Source organism: Pongo abelii, chromosome 7 (genome assembly GCF_028885655.2).
Source record: "Pongo abelii isolate AG06213 chromosome 7, NHGRI_mPonAbe1-v2.0_pri, whole genome shotgun sequence".
NCBI lineage: Eukaryota > Metazoa > Chordata > Mammalia > Primates > Hominidae > Pongo > Pongo abelii.
This window is the reverse complement of record NC_071992.2, coordinates 93,686,458-93,699,869: the sequence shown is the minus strand read 5'-3', so window position 1 is coordinate 93,699,869 and position 13,412 is coordinate 93,686,458. Positions and strand designations below refer to the sequence as shown.

General features: G+C 34.1%; 1 long non-coding RNA gene across 2 annotated transcripts in view; it reads left to right on the top strand.

The window, feature by feature from the left end:
• The window catches only part of LOC129061056 (uncharacterized), a 126,781-nt gene extending 113,896 nt beyond the window's left edge, over positions 1 to 12,885 (top strand). Inside the window, exon 3 of one of the 2 annotated variants that reach the window (XR_010141209.1) lies at positions 12,695 to 12,885. This is a non-coding gene — a long non-coding RNA (uncharacterized LOC129061056). The remainder of the gene's footprint in view (positions 1 to 12,694) is intronic. The other variant, XR_010141208.1, reaches the window with a different exon arrangement.
• The last annotated feature ends 527 nt before the right edge of the window (positions 12,886 to 13,412 follow it).

Genomic DNA, 13,412 nt, shown 5'->3' with positions numbered 1-13,412 from the left:
GCCAAGGTGAGAGAAATGGAAGCATACTGTTTCAAGATTCTTATTTTATATATATGGCAATTTAATATCACTTGAAGAAAGCCATATTTTGTTTTGTTTAATTTTGATTGCCACTATAGTATACACTAAACACACACACAGATATTCACACTCACTCTCAAAAAATAAAAAACGACTATAGAAAAATGAGAACAAAAAAGGAAAAAGAATAGACATATCAGGTGGCAGATTTAAACCTAACCATTATCAATAATTACATTAAAGGAAAATGATCTATATACTTCAGTTAAATATAAGAGATTGTCAAATTGGATATAAAAGCAATATTTATCAAAGTGCTGCCTATTATAAACACACTTTAACCAGTTAAGTGACCAGTTATATTACAAAAGTAACCAGTTATATAATGAAGTTAAATTAAACACACTTTAACCAGTTAAGTAACCAGTTATATAATGAAGTTATATAATAAGTTAAAAGCAAAGGATGGGAAGACATATGTACCAAGCTGGAGTGCCTGTAATAACATCAGGCAAAGTATAATAGATACCACAGCACAAAGAATAGAGCAGGAATAAAGAGTATTATTTCAACATGGCAAATAGGTCAATTAATCAAAAAGAAATAATACTTCCAAATATTTATGCTCCTAAAAAGAGAAATTTAAGATACCTGAGGAAAAATGAGAAATGAGACCACCCACAATTATAGAATTCAGCTTCCCTGTTTTATTATTAGTGAAACAGATAGACAGAAAATCATTCAGTTCATAGAGAATTTAACCAACTCTATCAAAAATCTTATGTACTTAATCTCACCTAGTGTATTTTTTATCTCAAACATTGTGTTTTAAACTCTTGAAGGGTAATTTTGATATTTATCTTCCATCTCTCAAATTAATATGCTCATTTCCACTCTGTTTTATTGTACATATGGTTTATAGTTACAGTGATTACTTTAATGATCTTGTCTACAGTGTTTTATCTGTAAAATATATAGTCTCAATTGATTAATTGATTTTACTTCTCATTATGGGTTGTATTTTTCAGCTTGATTGTTTGCCTGGTACATTTTGATGAGTTATTAGATATTATGAATTTACCTTTTCTGTGCTGTGTATTTTTTATTTCTAAAAGTATTCTTGGGATTCGTTCAGTGACATGGGTAAGTCACTTTGAAACAGTTGGGTCTTTTGGATATTGCTTTGTTTTTGGAAGAAGAGTGGTCAAGGGCTAATTTTATATGATCCCTGAGGAAACTGAGGTTTGAAATGTTCCCAACACATAGAAATAATTAATACTTGAGGTGATTAATACACTAAATACCTTGACTTGTTCATTATTCATTCTATGCATGTAACAAAATATCCCATATATCGAATAAATATGTACAAATATTATATACCAATAAAATATAATGGGTTTTATGTGTTAAAAACTTTGTACAAATTATTATTTTTATGTATAGAAAGCTATCTTGTTTTTTTTCTTCATGTTGGTGCCAAAACTGATCCAGAGTGATATACATGGCCTTATTTTTTTCATTTGAACTTCAAGAATTCATGCAACTAAACCTCAAACATGTGAAGAGTCAGCTGAAAATCATTGACCTCTGTGTGGGACAAAACAGCTGTGGGACATCATGAGGGCAGAATGTTGCTGTGTAAAGGAAGAAATGTTTTAATAGTTGGAACTGACCAAAAATGGGATGAGTTACTCACTATAGAAAATGTTCAATGAAAGCATATGAAGATCTATCGTACTAATAAAGATTCCTTGATTTTGAGGAAATCCTGTGTCTCACAGATTCTTACCAGCTCAATTACTCTTAGATGGCAAAGGAAGGTTAGAATTTCCTTAACCCTAACTAAAGATTTACTGATCATTTTAAAGTGCCACATGCTTCAAGTTTCATCTAGAAAAATAGCACAAAAATCCATAGGCTCAAAGGTGGCAGCATATGTCTGGCTTAAGTATTTAATGTTAAAATGCTGAAGATTTGCAATTCTATTTCCTTTCTAGACCATTGATAAAATGATTTTCCTATTTTTACAAATGTTCAAAAATAGATGTATCAAAAACCATCACAAAATTATTTTAATATGTATGAAATCTTTTTCAATTCAAATGCACTGTGTTTTAGGAGCTTACAATACAAATTTCTTAGTTAATTTATCAGAATACTTGTTGAGCACCTTATCATTTGCGAGTACAATGATAAGCACATGGACTGTGTCTTCAAGATGCTCACTGGGAAGTTTTACATCTAAATGAGTAATCATCATGCTGTTTGGTGATCTAAGAAGAGAGGAGTTAACTGTCTACAAAGGACCTCCCAGAGGATATGGTAATTTACACATTCGTTGAAGAATGAGAAATCACCCTGAAGAACTAATATGGATAAGACCATTTCAGCTGGGAAGAACAACATGTTAAAAATAACTAATTTACATGTTTTGAGAGCTGTATGCAATTTGATAATGTTGCAGTAAAAATGAGAAAGGGAAACAGTGGAGATGAGGCTGATAGGGCTAGATTATAAAGAGTTCTATGTGCCATTTTAGTAAAATTAAACTTTATTTTCTAACACAATGGTAAGCTAATGGATTATTTAATCTTACTTTATTACCAAGGTTATAACAATCAAAACACAAGAAGGTTGGGAAGTCAGTAACAATAAAGTAGTTCTGAGAAAAAGCACAGATACTGCTCAGAACAAGGAAAGAACAGTAACTTATAAAAGGAGGAAGGTGGGTTCCATGTTTTGAGGTCAGAGAATATAATTTGCCTACTATGACTAAAATTTTGACTACCCTGGCTAGCATCAAAATAGCACATAAAGCATTTCCTTAATTATCCTCAGGTTGAACTACAGACAATTTAGTTAAGGAAAGGGGGAATATGGCATGCTTTTGATTTTATAAATTTATAGTCTAGAGGGTCAGCTTACTATTTTTTTCAATTTATATTTTCTGATAGATTACCACCAAAATCATAGAATTTTAAAATCAGTTTAAACTTCATAGATATTATACAAAAATCTTGAAAAGACAGGCAACAGGCAATTAGAATGGGCTATATTCTGGGGGTGTTTTATATGTTTTTTTATGTGTTTTACTATGCATCACATGAATTGTTACTCCAACAAAAAACAAGATCTGAAATTAATGATAATTATGATAGTATAAATAAAACAGAATATTTTATAAAAATTAATATATTACAGAAATAGTACACTAGAAATGAGTTTGTTTTCTTAGTCTAAAAATTTGTTGCATTCAGTAATTAAAAGTTTAAAAAAGTATAGTATAATTATTAGTGGGACAAGAAGTTCTTTAATATTGTAATTTAAAGATGGATTTAATAGAAATAAAATAGGTATAAAGTTGCGATCATGCTTTTGACTATACATAGTTTATCAAAAATGAAAACTCCCTTACTGTGAACCATTTGAAATTATGCTTTCATCACTTCTGGGAGATGTGCTTTTATTACTAGCAGCAGAGAATAAAATGGAAAACTAGGTGAAAATTATTTTCACAGTAACTCCATTTTAACCAGATAAAAATATCTTTTATAAAGAAAAATTAACATTAATAAATTATGTTATTCTTAATTGCAAAATGTCAAAGAAATAAAAAATATTTATGTGCCATTTTTTATAGAAAAAGTTTTTTTTTAAATTTGATTTGGGAGAACCAACCATGGATAATTTTAAAACAATGATGCCAATCACAAAACAGTGAACTAGAGACAGTATATTGAAGGGGTGGCCTACCCCTCCACACCTGTGGGCGTTTCTTGTCAGGTGGAACGAGAGACTTGAGAAAAGAAAGAGGCACAGAGACAAAGTATAGAGAAAGAAAAGTGGGCCCAGGGGACCGGCGCTCAGCATACGGAGGAACCACACCAGCACCGGTCTCTGAGTTCCCTCAGTATTTATTCATCATTATCTCTACCATCTTGGAGAGGGGGATGTGGCAGGACAACTGGGTAATAGTGGAGAGAGGGTCAGCAGGAAAACATGTGAACAAATGTCTCTGCATCATAAACAAGGTAAAGAAAAAGGTGCTGTACTTTTGATGTGCACATACATGAACATCTCAGTATTGCCACCAGCATGTCTCACCTGCAGCCCTAAGGTGTTTTTCTCCTATCTCAGTAAGTGGAATATACAATCAGGTTTTACACTGAGACATTCCATTGCCCAGGGACGAGCAGGAGACAGATGCCTTCCTCTTATCTCAACTGCAAAGAGGCCTGCCTCTTTTACTAATCCTCCTCAGCACAGACCCTTTACCGGTGTCGGGCTGGAGGATGGTCAGGTCTTTCCCTTCCCACGAGGCCATATTTCAGACTATCACATGGGGAGAAACCTTGGACAATACCTGGCTTTCCTAGGCAGAGGTCCCTGCGGCCTTCCGCAGTGTTTTGTGTCCCTGGGTACTTGAGAGTAGGGAGTGGTGATGACTTTAAACAAGCATGCTGCCTTCAAGCATTTGTTTAACAAAGCACATCCTGCATAGCCCTAAAACTTAATCCATTAAACCTTGAGTCGACTCAGCATGTTTCTGCGAGCACAGGGTTGGGGATAAGGTTACAGATCAACAGCATCTCAAGGCAAAAGAATTTTTCTTAGTACAGAACAAAATGGAGTCTCTTATGTCTACTTCTTTCTACAAAGACACAGTAACAGTCTGATCTCTCTTTCTTTTCCCCACATACATACTAGACATTTATAGCCTTACAGTTTTGTTCTTCTGGCAACAAGTATCCAAGGACATTCCTTCCCTACTAGCCTAAGCTTCTATGCCAGTACTGGCACAGTTTGGCTCAAGATCCATTTCTCCCCATTCCACTGCTCTGCTTTATGTGCCTGGGAGGCTAATCCCTGCAGGCTGTCAAGTTTCCTTATTAAGATTTCTTTGTATCTCAAGTTTCCTTATTGAGAGATCTGGTAGGGGTCTATTCAGTAAGAGTCATTGGATAGAGATTGGAAGGCAGCAGGAAGAGAGAAGAAAGAGAAGAGAAGTTTCAGGTGTACCATTTGTGTCTGGAGCCTGAATTGTTCTGGCTCCTCTTAGATAGTATTATTGAAAGAAATGGCAAAAAATGCAATAACTTTTGCGCCAACCTAATAGTTATGTAATTCCACCTTCTACCAAGTGATAGCAGCCCCTGGGCTCTTCCCACACTGCCTCACCCATTTATCTCTTCCACCCAGGATTTAGTAACGGCTCCCTGCTCTTGATAATCTCTGAGTTTCCTCCCTGTTCCCTTCTATAATCTGTGTAATAATTTCTGTTATAAATTGAAATATTTTCTTAGATTTCAATTGAATCAGATATTCAGTTGTCTCCTAAACTGGTTTTTTCTTCCCCAAACTACATAATGAATATGATAGTTTATTTTATGTCACTTGACTGGACTAAGGAATATCTAGATATCCAATAAAACATTATTTCTGGACGTGTCTGTGAGAATGTTTCTGGAAGAGATTAGCATTTGAATTAGTAGACTGAATATAGATAATAACTTTCATTATCTAACCTGCTGAGGGCTCAAATAGAACAAAAACATACAGGAAGAGCAAATTTGCTTTCTCTTCTTGAGCTGGGATATCTATCTTTTTCGGCCCTTGGACATCAGTGCCCTTGATTAACAGGACTTTGAATTCAGACTGCGACTTACACCGTTAGCTCCCCTGGTGCTCAGGCCTTCAGACTGGGACTGAATTACACTACTGACTTTACTGGTTCTCCAGCTTGCACAGCAAATCATGGGATTTTTTTGGCCAGGATAATTGCATGAGCTAATTTTCATAACCTCTCTCTCTCTGTCAAGTGCTGCATAACAATATTTCAGTCAATGAAAGGCTGCATATATGACAATGGTCTCATAAGAATATAATGAAGCTGAAAAATTCCTATTGACTAGTGATGTTGTAGCCATCAGAACATTGTAGTGCAATGGATTGCTCATTTGCTTGTGGTGATGCTGAGGTAAACAAACCTGCTGTGTTGCCAGTGGAATAAAAGTATAGCACATACAATTACAGTACCTCATGCTTGATAATGACAATAAATGACAATGTTACTGGTCTACTATGTATTTACTGTACTATACTTATTTAAAAATTTGAATCCTTGATTACTGAAGCACCATTTTTATATACCTCATCCAATGAAATTAAAATTTCTGCAAAATCAGAAACGTTAATGTTAAATTTCATTCTATATGTTTTGATTCTTACTAGAACCTTTTCAAACGGACATATCATCATTAAAGCATGTTGGAGTGTATTATATGATCAAAAGTTCAAAAATCTCTCAGTACATGTTTCTATAGTAGAAGACAAATTAAGAACATAAATTTTGGTGTAAAATTGCAGGTGGTCTTTTCCAAAGATGAAAACTCCATACATTTGCCTGTAATGTCCTCTATGAATGTTTTACTTTGTATTAGGATAATTCTATTTATTCTCTTTATTTACATTTTTTAAAAATTTTTTCGATAGGTTTTTGGGGAAACAGGTGGTATTTGGTTACTTGAGTAAGTTCTTTAGTGGTGATTTGTGAGATTTTGTTGCACCCATCACCTAAGCAGTATACACTGAATCCAATTAGTAGCCTTTTATCCCTCACCCTCCTCCCATCCTTTCCTCCAAGTTCTCAAAGTTTATTGTATCATTCTCATGCTTTTGCATTCTCATAGCTTAGCTCCCACTTATGAGTGAGAACATGTGATGTTTGGTTTTCCATTTCTGAGTTACTTCACTTAGAATAATAGTCTCCAATTCCATCCAGGTTGCTGTGAATGCCATTAATTTGTTCCTTTTTATGCCTGAGTAGTATTCCATCATATATATATATATATATATATATATATACACACACACACACGTATACATATATGTACATGTATATATGTATGTATATATGTATACATACATGTATACATATATACATACATATATGTATACATGTATGTATATATGTATGTATATATGTATGTATGTATACATATGTATATATGTATGTATATATGTATGTATACATATGTATATATGTATGTATATATGTATGTATGTATACATATAATATATGTATATGTGTGTGTATCTATATATATCTCCTACAATTTCTTTATTCACTCATTGATAGATGGGCATTTGGGCTGCTTCTATAGTTTTGCAATTGTGAATTGTACTGCTATAAATGTGTGTGCAAGTATCTTTTTTTGTGTAACGACTTCTTTTCCTCTGGGTAGATACCCAGTAGTGGGATTGCTGGATCAAATGGTAGTTCTACTTTTAGTTCTTTTAGGACTTTCCACACTGCTTTCCATAGTGGTTGTACTAGTTTAGATTCCCACCAGCAGTGCAGAAGTGTTCCCTTTTCACTGCATCCATGCCAACATCTATTATTTTTTAATTTTTTATTATGGCTATTTTTGCAGGAGTAAGGTGGTATCTCATTGTGGTTTTGATTTTCATTTCTCTGATCATTAGTGATGTTGAGCAGTTTTTCATATGTTTGTTGGCCATTTGTAAATAAAATACTTAGGAATATACCTAACCAAGGAGGTGAAAGACCTCTACAAGGAAAACTACTAAACACTGCTGAGAGAAATCATAGATGACACAAACAAATAGAAACACATCCCATGCTCATGGATGGGTAGAATCAATATTGTGAAAATGACCATATGCCAAAAATAATCTATAAATTCAATGCAATTTCCATCAAAATGCCACCATCATTCACAGAACTAGAAAAAACAATTCTAAAATTCATATGGAACCAAAAAAGAGCCCGCATAGCCAAAAGCAAGACCAAGCAAAAAGAACAAATCTGGAGGCATCACATTACCCAACTTCAAACTATACTACAAGGCCAGAGTCACAAAAACAGCAAGGTACTGGTATAAAAATAGGTACATAGACCAATGGAACAGAGAACCCGGAAATAAACCCAAATACTTACAGCCAGCTGATCTTCAACAAAGCAAACCAAAACATAAAGTGGGGAAAGGACACCCTATTCAACAAATGGTGCTGGTATAATTGGCAAGCCACATGTAGGAGAATGAAACTGGATCCTCATCTCTCACCTTATACAAAAATCAACTCAAAATGGATCAAGGACTTAAAATATAAGACCCGAAACTATAAAAATTCTGGAAGATAACATCGGAAAAACCTTTCTAGATATTCGCTTAGGCAAAGACTTCATGTCCAAGAACCCAAAAGGAAATGCAACAAAAAAAAGATAAATAGGTGGGACTTAATTAAATGAAAGAGCTTCTGTACAGCAAAAGGAACAGTCAGCAATGTAAACAGACAGCCCACAGAGTGGGAGAAAATCTTGACTATCTATACATCTGATAAAGGACTAATATCTAGAATCTACAAGGAACTCAAATGAGGAAGAAAAAACAATCCCATCAAAATTTGGGCTAAGGACATGAATGGACAATTACTATACCATACTTTTAATTGTTATTTTAGTATATAATCCTTCTGCTTATTAAAAATAGTTATTTGTAAAACAGCCTCAGGCAGGTCCTTCAGGAGGTATTCCAGAAGAAGGCATTATTATCATAAGAGATATTATGTGTTATTGCCCCCCAAGAGCTTCCAGTGGGACAAGATGTGAAAGTGGAAGGCAGTGATATTGATTATTCTCACCCTGTGTAGGCCTAGGCTGGTGTGGGTATTTGTGTGGTAGTTTTTAAACAAAAAGTTTCAAAAGTAAAATAAAAATACTTAAAAATAGACAAAAACTTATAGAATAAGGAAGTAAAGAAGGAAACTTTTTTTTTACAGCTATACCAATATGTTTGTGATTTAAGTGTTATAAGAGTCAAAACTTAAAATACTAAAAGGCTTATAAATTTAAAAAGTTACTATAATAGGTTAATTTATTAATGAATAAAAAATATAGTATATCCTAAGGATACAGTGTTTTTAAAGTCTACAGCAGTGTACAGTAATATCCTAAACCTTCACTTCATTCACTCACCACTCACTGACTCACTCATAGCAATTTCTAGTCCTATAATCTCTGTTCATGGCAAGCATCTTATACAGGTGTACCATGAAAAAATATTCTATGCTGTATATTTACTGTACCTTTTTCGTTTAGATATGTTTAGACATACAAATACTATGGTGTTACAATTACCTACAGTATTCATGCTGTACACATCTGTAGTCTTGGAGCAATAGGCTGTACCATATAGTCTAGGTGTGTAGTAGGCAAAACCATCTAGGTTTTTGGAAGTGTACTCTGCGATGTTCACACAACAATGAAATTGCCTGACAATGCATTTCTCAGAAAATATTGTTGTTAAGCAACATATATATATATATAGATATATGAATATATATGTATATGAATTCAAATAGTATATAAATATATGTTACTTAACATGTAATATATTTAAACATATTCAAATAGTGTATATATATATGTTAATAGTTCTATTTCTCTGAGCAAACTTAATACAATGAAGTAAAAGCAAGATATGATGTCGTTGGAATGGAAAGAGACCATGTCAGTATGTGAGATGAATAGAATTATGATAAGATGGAATTTAAATATTTGAACATTATATAGCATCTAACATAGGAATCGTCTTGCCCTGCCAGAAGGAGGTTATAGGTGACCAGAGAGCTCCCTTTCATCTCCAGTGACGATGGTCCCCAAGCTTCCATGATAAGTGCTAGTCTCAGACTAGGAGTGGGAGGTCTGTGAACATTTTATCAGGGCAGAAACCATCTCTTTTTTGATAACTCCCATTGGTGATAGGAACCTTTAATACCATTACAGCTGAGGGAGACTTTTGTTCATCCGTGGGATAAATGTTAGCCTTAGTAATCTGTCTTGAACAGTGTTACAGAGGCCAAAGGAGGGCAGCGTATGTCCAAAGCCAAACTGAGATTAGCACTGTGATTCTGCTGAAAGAATGCTGGAGACCAAGTCCCAAAAGGAGATCGTGACTGATGTTAAACGAGAACAAATTACTACAATTTCCATATATAAGGCCTGTCTCTGAGATTAAAAAAAAAAAGAAAGCAATTCAGGCTACTTTTACTACAACTAAAGTTGATGATGGTGTTTATTTGTTTGATAATTATGAAAATATGGTTATATTCCATAGAGGTGCTAGGTAAACAAAATGAGAAGAGAACAGTGTAAGAACAAAAGCAGATAAAAACCAGTTCAGCAATTTTATATTTTCCTCTACCTGTGGCTTTTCCACTAAATAAGAAAAACTGAGAGAAGCGAGACATATGTCTAGTGAAACTTTCCATCTTTTAGAGAGAGCCCATATTGTATGGATAAAATTTGTAGTGCTCTTCAATTTCTAAATGTCACGAAGGCAAAATGAGAGAAAAGTGAACAGAATTTTGAGAGTGAGTGGGAAGAATTCAGATTTAGGCATTATCAGGCATCATGTAAGTATCACATTTTCATCACATGAGAAAACTTGAACAATTCAGAAAAAAATCATATAGTCTGAAAAAGTAGATGTCTAATGAACATCTTACAACTCTATTGATATACTTGTAAAATAAAGCTGAGAATGCATGTAGTATGAGCCTCAGAATAATAATACAGATAGAGAAAGCAGAACAAGATATATTTGGTTGAAACTTTTTTTTTTTTTTTGAGATGGGGTCTCGCTCTGTTGCCCAGGCTGGAGTGCAGTGGTGCGATCCTGGCTCACTGGAACTCTGCCTCCCGGGTTCAAGCAATTCTCCTGCCTCAGCCTCCTGAGTAGCTGGGACTACAGGTGAGTGCCACCTCCTGCCCTGCTAATTTTTGGTATTTTTAGTAGAGACAGGATTTCACCATGTTAGCTAGGATGGTCTCGATCTCCTGACCTCGTGATCCACCCGCCTCTGGTTTGAAACTCTTAATAAAACATATTTTTGTAATTTTCAGATTCATTTTGTGGTAATATTTTAAATACAAAATCATCTGATTTATTCTACTACTTTGATTTTGTCTGGGTAGAAAGTCTTTGGATGTTCATTAGCCATTCTTTCTAGTGCATTGATTTGCAATATTCTTCCTATTGTCATTGCTTTTATTTACAAAATAGCATATTCTCTTATTATATCATAACCTTGTGTTTTGAGGCATCTCAGATAATATATCATACTGTCTTATATGCTACTGTACAATACCACAGGGTGAATACATTAAATAAATATATAAAGCTAAAATATTGCTATGATTGATTTAAAATACTTTAAAAAGTTTGGTTCTAAAAGCTTTAGTATATGGTTATGTAACATCAAAACATAAATATTTTATTGATTCCAAATTGACAAAACTAGAATTTTACAGTTGCCTACAACTTTAAGGTACATTTTAATCCACTCACTGAATTATCCTTGTAGGCATATGAGCTATGGTTTGTAGTTTGTAGGGTTTCAATTATGGTAAAGTTAATTACATTGCTGAAATAAACTCTCATTCTCTGGATAACTACATCTGGAATAAAAAGAAAATATCAAAAGCTCGGGTTCCCCTAAAGAAAAATATCAAAATCTTGGGTTCCCCTGGAGATAAACTTTTCTTAGTATTTTGTTATTCTGGCCTCATGATGGCACCAAAGGGCAGGAAATAATTCTTTTTTGAATTCCAGTTTACTTCCCAAAGTGCAACAAAAATAAATACAATAAGCAAAAAGCAGCTGAATTAGAAAATCTTTCAAATAAGGAAGGTTGGGGTGGGGGGAGTTGGTCCAGTTTGGGGGATGCCCTCCCTGGTGTGGATTATTACCATTCTACTTTTCTATACACAAGACACTTGCTCTAGCCTTTTTCTCAAATTATTTAGTCACCTCCCCAGTATCCTTTCTACTAAATTATGTCCTGTGTTGCAGAAAGGAAAAGGTGCTGATAAGAAATAGTTTAAAAATAGTTTAATCTAATCATAACCATGAACTTGTGTTTTAATGGCTTTGAAAGACACAGGATTAGCAGATGGTTAATAACAAAACTCCAATAAAAGGAAATAAGTAAAATATAGAAACAAAAGTTTTGTGAAGTGATACCTCACTCATTTTCTAATTTATTATAGAGTAGAAATTTAGAATATAATTTGGCACCATAATAAATCTTACTTAATATCAATGACAGCGATCTCAGCTGTTGTATTTTTCATTGGTAGACAAGACATAGTTAATGTGTGAGTTCAAATGAATATCCTGCTATGTATGAACCTCAATATATCAAACGTCTGTACTAGGTTTCTGTTACACATTGCGAGAGAATCAAATAGATACTAGACGTGTTCCATTTTTCTTCAAAGGTTCTTGTAACCTAGTTCTAGTGAGAAAAGGTAAGTGCTTCTAAAAATAATTAACAATAAGTCAGTAATAATCTGAAGGCCTTAAATGTTAGTACATAAAATAGTACAAGATGACTTTTGACCAAGAAAAAGCTTGAAATGCTGTATGATGGCCTTTTGGTCTCCTAAATGTAAAACAAAAAGACATTTTTAAGATAAGTAAATTATGTTTGGCTACCCAGCTTTTATAACCTGCACTTGATTTCATCAGTCTATGTAATATAAAAATTTCTGTGTTTACTGTTTCTTCAGTTTTCATAATCCTTTGGGTTTGTGCAAAGATCACCAAAATAATTTGTAACACAGCTTCTCCTCTGTTCTTTCTAGCTGGGACCATCTCATAATGTTTGTGTACGTTCCTGTTGTCTTCTACCTCCCATCCATTCTACTGCCTATGACCAGCATCTCTCTACTGCCTATGACCAGCCTACATAAGGTAAGGCCTTTATCTGCTTCTCCAATGACCCAGGTGAGCTTACTCAAGTAATATTCTCTGTCTTTATGAAATGGCATTGTTCTTCCCTTTTGTGCTCTTGCATCACCACAGTAAAAAGATAATCCATTACTAAAACTTGTAAAAAACAGAATGGTTCTTTGCTGTTGGCTTCTTATTAAATATTGGGTTTCTCAATTTGTATATTCTCTCTCCCTTATGATGTTTCAGATACTTGAGGTTAGGCAAGGGGGTACAGTTGCCTACAATTTTAAGGTACATTTTATTCTACTCAATGAACTACCTGTGCAGACATATGAGCTATGATTTGTAGGCTGAGAACTAAAACCTCCACCTGATTCCCAACCCCCGAAGTCGAGTCATAGTTGAGGTTTGTCCCTCAACTAACTTTTCTCTTTAAAGGAAATTCCTTCTTAATTGAGTACAGTGCCTGGGTGGCTAAAAGATGGGCTTTGTGCCTCAATAGCTTGAATATTTATTTTTTGGGGGTTGTATTGGTTAGCCTTTAAATGACCATATCCATGAGGCTTATTGGTCTTCTCTTTAAAAAGCAATTATTAGTGGAACCAGCTTGCCAGACAACCAGAAATG